The following is a 6,589-nucleotide window of genomic DNA, read 5'->3' as shown; positions in this document are numbered from 1 at the left end:
TCCACCTCCAAATCGATCCCGCTCCAGAGTACAGGCCTCGGTGTAACACTCATTCCTTCGACGATAAACGCGAATCCGACCATCACCCCTGGTGAGACAAAACCACAACTCGTCAGTGAAGAGCACTTTTTTCCAGTCCTGTCTGGTCAAGCGACGGTGGGTGTGCCCATAGGCGACGTTGTTGCCAGTGATGTCTGGTGAGGACCTGCCTTACAACAGGCCTACAAGCCCTCTGTCCAGCCTCTCTCAGCCTATTGCGGACAGTCTGAGCACTGATGGAGGGATTGTGCGTTCCTGGTGTAACTCGGGCACCTGTGCATGTGTTGTTGCACGTGGTCTGCCACTGCGAGGACAGCTGTCCATCCTGTCTCCCTGTAGTGCTGTCTTAGGCGTCTCACAGTACGGACATTGCAATTTATTGCCCTGGCCACATCTTCAGTCCTCATGCCTCCTTGCATCATGCCTAAGGCAAGTTCAGGGAGATGAGCAGGGACCCTGGGCATCTTTCTTTTGATGTTTTTCAGAGTCAGTAGAAAGGCCTCTTTAGTGTCCTAAGTTTCCACAACTGTGACCTTAATTGCCTACCGTCTGTAAGCTGTTAGTGTCTTAACGACCGTTCCACAGGTGCATGTTCATTAATTGTTTATGGTTCATTGAACAAGCATGGAAAACAGTGTTTAAACCCTTTACAATGAAGATCTGTGAAGTTATTTGGATTTTTACCAATTATCTTTGAAAGACATGGTCCTGAAAAAGGGCTGTTTCTTTTTTTGCTGAGTTTACTATTGGAGAGCTCTTTGTCTACACCCATTCAGCATCGTTCACACCCTCTTTAGCCCCACCCATCTCTTTAACTTCTTATGGATGCAGGGGCAGTATTGAGTAGCTTGGATGAAAGGTGCACAGAGGTGCCCAGAGTAAACGGCCTGCTCCTCAGTCATAGTTGCTAATATTTGCATATTATTATTAGTATTGGATAGAAAACACTCTGAAGTTTCTAAAACTGTTTGAATTATGTCTGTGAGTATAACAGAACTCATATGGCAGGCAAAAACCTGAGAAAAAATCCAAACAGGAAGTGGAAATTCTGAGGCTGGTCGAGTTTCAACCAAGATCCCATTGAAATCACAGCAAGATATGAATGAGTATTCACTTCCTACGGCTTCCACTAGATGTCAACAGTCTGTAGAACTTTGTCTGATGACTCTACTGTGAAGGGGGGCCGAATGAGAAGAGAATTAGTCACCACTGCCATGAGGTGACCATTCTTTGACCATGCGCGTTCACATGAGAGGGAGCTCCGTTCCATCGCTCATCTGAAGTCAAATTAATTCTCCGGTTGGAACGTTATTGAAGATTTATGTTAACAACATTCTAAAGATTGATTCGAGAGCTTCTGGTCAGCGGGGTGGTGGCACTGGGATCCTCATCTCTCCCAAGTGGACATTCTCTCTTTCTCCCCTGACCCATCTGTCTATCACCTCCTTTGAATTCCATGCTGTCACAGTTACCAGCCCTTTCAAGCTTAACATCCTTATCATTTATCGCCCTCCAGGTTCCCTTGGAGAGTTCATCAATGAGCTTGACGCCCTGATAAGTTCCTTTCCCGAGGATGGCTCACCTCTCACAGTTCTGGGTGACTTTAACCTCCCCACGTCTACCTTTGACTCATTCCTCTCTGCCTCCTTCTTTCCACTCCTCTCCTCTTTTGACCTCACCCTCTCACCTTCCCCTCCTACTCACAAGGCAGGCAATACGCTTGACCTCATCTTTCATAGATGCTGTTCTTCCACTAATCTCATTGCAACTCCCCTCCAAGTCTCCGACCACTACCTTGTATCCTTTTCCTCTGCTTATACCAACATTCCCACACTGCCTCTCCGGATTGGTATCGGGACGCAATTCCCCGAACTTCGGGACTCTAATCCCCGCTTACTCGCTCCTAACTCTTCCATTCCATCATCTTTCCTCTGCTCAAACCTTCTCAACTATCTCCTGATTCTGCTCCTCAACCTCCTCTCTCCCTTTTGCATCCTTTATGACTCTTATTGTCTATCCTCCAGGCGGATCGGTCCTCCTCGCTCCGTGGCTCGACGCTACATGCGAGCACAAGAACGGGCTAACGGGACAGGTGCGAGCAGGGAATCGAGGAATAACGCACGCCGCCGACCCCCCCCCCCCTCTCCCACCAATTAAAAAAAACGGCACCACACCCCCCCCTACCCCAGCGCCGCCCCCCTCTACTCCCCACTCCCACTACTACCCACTCCCCACAACCCACCCCACCCCCCTCCCCCCCCCCCCCCCTCTGCGATGGCATCTTTAAACTCCTCCTCTACATTCTCCTCTTTGTCTCTGCTGCTTAAAGCCACTTTCTAACTCTCTAAAATTCAAGCTTCTGCCTCTAACCTAGGAAGCTCTTTGCCACTTCTCCTCCTCCTGAATCCTCCTCCCCCTCCTCCCTCTGCGATGACTTCGTCCACATTTTGAAAAAGCAAGGTGACGAATACCGATCCTCGTTTGCTAATCAAACGACCCGCTGGTTCTGCTCACACTGCCCTACCCTGTGTTTGACCTTTTCTCCCTCTCTCTCCAGAGTGAAATCTTCGCGTCTGTGGACGGGCCGGCCGCCAACAACACTGCGCTTGACGCTATTCCCCTCTTTCTTCATACCAGACACATTTCCGAGACCTTCTCCTTACACTCACTCGCTCATCAACTCATCTTGACCGCTGGCTACGTCTTCCGCCTTCAAGAGAGCGGAGCGTAGTCACCCTTTGAAAAACTCCACACTCGATCCTCCGATGTACACAACTACAGACCAGTATCCTTCTTTCTTTTCTCTCCAAAACTCTTGAACGTGCCCGTCCTTGGCCAGCTCTCCTGCTATCTCTCTCAGAATGCTTCTTGATCCAAATCAGTCAGGTTTCAAGACTAGTCATTCAACTGAGACTGCTCTTCTCTGTGTCGACGGAGGCGCTCCGCACTGCTAAAGTAAACTCTCTTCCTCTGCCTCATCTTCTAAGACCTATGGCTGCCTTTGATACTGTGAACCATTCAGATCTCCTCTCCACCCTCTCGAGCTGGCATCTCAGAGCGCGGCCCAGGCTTGGATTGCGTCCTACTGACAGGTCGTCCTTACAGGTGGCGTGGCGCGAAATCTGTCTCCGCACCACGTGCTCTCACCTGGGTGTCCCCAGGGATCTGTTCTAGGCCCTCTCCTATTTCGCTATAACCAAGTCACTTGGCTCTGTCATATCCTCACATGGTCTCTCCTATCATTGCTATGCAGACGACACACAATTAATCTTCTTTCCCCCTCTGATAACCAGGTGGCGAATCGCATCTCTGCATGTCTGGCAGACATATCAGTGGTGATGACGGATACCACCTCAAGCTGAACCACGGCAAGACGGAGCTGCTCTCCTCGGGGAAGGACTGCCCGTTAATGATCTCGCCATCAGGTTGACAACTCCATTGTGTCCTCCTCCCAGAGTGTAAGAACCTTGGCGTGATCCTGGACAACACCCTGTCGTTCTCAACCAACTCAAGGGGTGACCCGTTCCTGTAGGTCATGCTCTACAACATTCGCAGAGTACGACCCTGCCTCACACAGGAAGCGGCGCAGTGTCTATCCAGGCACTTGTCATCTCCCCGTCTGGATTACTGCAACTCGCTGTTGGCTGGGCTCTGCCTGTGCATTAAAACTACAACTCACACAGAACGCCGAGCCGTCTGGTGTTCAACCTTCCCAAGTTCTCTCACGTCACCCCGGCTCCTCCGTCTCTCACTGGCTTCCAGTTGAAGCTCGCATCCGTACAAGACCATGGTTGTTGCCTACGGAGCTGTGAGGGGAACGGCACACTCCGTACCTTCAGGCTCTGATCAGGCCCTACAACCCCAAACAAGGGCACCTGCGTTCATCCCACCTCTGGCCTGCTCGCCTCCCTACTTGAGGAGTACAGTTCCGCTCAGCCAGTCAAACTGTTCGCTGCTCTGAGCACCCCATGGTGGAACAAACTCCCTCACACGACGCAGGTCAGCGGAGTCACTCACATTCCGGAGACATGAACCAACTTTTAGAGATACGGGTAGAGGTAAAGTTATGAAGTTCTTCTAACCCCTTAAAGAGTTTAGATTGCACTATTGTAAAGTGGTTGTTCCACTGGATATCATAAGGTGAATGCACCAATTTGTAAGTCGCTCTGGATAAGAGCGTCTGCTAAATGACTTAAATGTAAAATGTAATGATTCAATACATCGTTTGACATGTTTCTACTGACTGTTACGGAACTTTTGGACATTTCGTCAGGTTTTAGTGAACGCGCTTTGTGACTTTGGAATTGTTTACCAAACGCGCTAACCAAAGTAGCTAATTGGACATAAATAACGGACATTATCGAACAAATCAAGCATTTATTGTGGACCTGGGATTCCTGGGAGTGCATTCTGATGAAGATCATCAAAGGTAAGGGAATATTGCATGGTTTGCTTTTTCCGTAAAGTTTTTTTGAAATCTGACACAGCGGTTGCATTAAGGAGAGGTATATCTATAATTCCATGTGTATAACTTGTATTATCATCTACATTTATGATGAGTATTTCTGTTGAAACGATGTGGCTATGCAAAATCACTGGATGTTTTTGGAACTAGTGAATGTAACGCGCCAATATAAACTCCGATTTTTTTATATAAATATGAACTTTATCAAACAAAACATACTTGTATTGTGTAACATGAAGTCCTATGAGTGTCATCTGATGAAGATCATCAAAGGTTAGTAATTCATTTTATCTCTATTTGTGCTTTTTGTGACTCCTATCTTTGGCTGGAAAAATGGCTGTGCTTATTGTGGTTTGGTGTGACCTAACAATCGTTTGTGGTGCTTTCGCTGAAAAGCATATTTGAAATCGGACACTTTGGTGGGATTAACAACAAGATTACCTTTAAAATGGTATAACATGCTGACCAGACCGGACACGTCGCGTGCGCGAGCGTCGCAAAAATAAATGTAGAAATCCATGTTATTCAATTATTGCGCGCACCAACGAGCGTCTGTGATGCCAAGGACTAAAAAAGAAGTCGTTCCTATTTCTGACGCAGATCGCGCTGAAAGTCATCTCCTCATTGGTTTATAGAAGCATGTACCCACGTGCCATCTCCTCATTGGTTATACCCACGTGGGTGATTGAAAGACGTACTTTGTTGCCGGTTGTCGTGGTAATACAATGAAAGTTTAGATGCGATCACCATATAAGTTCAAAGATGAAAAAGCCTGGAAGGAGGAGAGATGACTAGAAACGATTCGGTTGGCCGTTTTATATGTGGATTAATTGTCGGAGTAGAGGTCCTTGTGCATTTCAGGTAAAATAACAACTCAATGTAGGGCACTGCATCGCAGCACTAGCTGTGCCACCAGAGATTCCGCGACCGGGAGGTCCATGGGGCTACGCACAATTGCCTAGCGTCGTCCGGGTTAGGGAGGGTTTGGCCGGGTTAGGGAGGGTTTGGCCGGTAGGGATATCCTTGTCCCATCGCGCACCAGCGACTCCTGTGGCGGGCCGGGCGCAGTGCGCGCTAACCAAGGTTGCCAGGTGCACTGTGTTTCCTCCGACACATTGGTGTGGATGGCTTCCGGGTTGGATGCGCGCTGTGTTATTAAGAAGCAGTGCGGCTTGGTTGTGTTGTGTTTTGTTTCGGAGGACGCATGGCTTTCGACCTTCGTCTCTCCCGAGCCCGTACGGGAGTTGTAGCGATGAGACAAGATAGTAATTACTAACAATTGGATACCACGAAATTGGGGAGAAAAAGGGGGTAAAATGTAAAAATAATAATTAAAAAAAATAACTCAATGTTTATATCCCAGGACAAATTAGCTAGCAACAGCAAGCTAGCTAAATAGGACAAATGAATGTTAGCTAGCAAGTGCAAGCTAAATTGCCATACATGTTTAAGTTAGCTACCTAACTCGCCAAAGCAACGTTGCAATTTGACATTCATACAAGCCCATTATCTAGCTAGCTAGTATTATTAACGTCGTTAATTCCAGCTATGCTAGCTAGCAATATTTAGCAGCCATGCATTTATTTCACTCGACTTTACTGTCTAGCTAATTGTTTAGCTAACGTTAGCTAGCGAATTGTATTGACAAACGAACATACTAACGTAAACGACAGCTAAAGTTAGCTTGCTAACGACAAGACAGGCCGTTCGCGCTGTGTGGTGACTCGCTAAACAATTTCCCCCACATTGTTGTTGCGCAGGCATGTACAATATTATGTTAGGATTGACTTGTCAAACGTTATGTAAATATGGTATACATGTCATTCTTTACCGTGTTTTGGTGAAGTCACTTTAACCTTCTGTGTGGATCCCCTCACTTTATAGTAGAGCGGCCTAAGCCTGAAATCAGATGGTCTTTTGGCAACCTAGCCTATATTTACGACACTACTGTAAAGATCGTAGGGAAATTTCTTAACCCCAGTTGGACTGAACACGTATTTGACTGTAACATTACTATGACCAGTGTTGGGGAAGCTACCAATTACTTCACACTGGAAGAAGTTAAGCTACACTAAAGTTACCTTT

At 47.3% G+C, this 6,589-nt stretch overlaps 1 protein-coding gene across 3 annotated transcripts in view; it reads right to left on the bottom strand.

Moving 5' to 3' along the window:
* LOC112069367 (NADH dehydrogenase [ubiquinone] iron-sulfur protein 5) overlaps positions 1–6,476 on the bottom strand; it is an 18,107-nt gene extending 11,631 nt beyond the window's left edge. Inside the window, exon 1 of one of the 3 annotated variants that reach the window (XR_002893725.2) lies at positions 6,336–6,447. The gene's annotated coding sequence lies outside the window, so the exon portion shown is untranslated. Of the gene's footprint in view, positions 1–6,335 lie in introns of all 3 variants that reach the window. The other 2 variants (XM_024136689.2, XM_024136690.2) reach the window with 2 other exon arrangements.
* Between the last annotated feature and the right edge of the window lie 113 nt (positions 6,477–6,589).

Source organism: Salvelinus sp. IW2-2015, unplaced genomic scaffold (assembly GCF_002910315.2).
Source record: "Salvelinus sp. IW2-2015 unplaced genomic scaffold, ASM291031v2 Un_scaffold995, whole genome shotgun sequence".
Classification (NCBI taxonomy): domain Eukaryota; kingdom Metazoa; phylum Chordata; class Actinopteri; order Salmoniformes; family Salmonidae; genus Salvelinus; species Salvelinus sp. IW2-2015.
The sequence above is the reverse complement of the archived record's forward strand: the minus strand, read 5'-3'. Positions and strand labels throughout refer to the sequence as shown.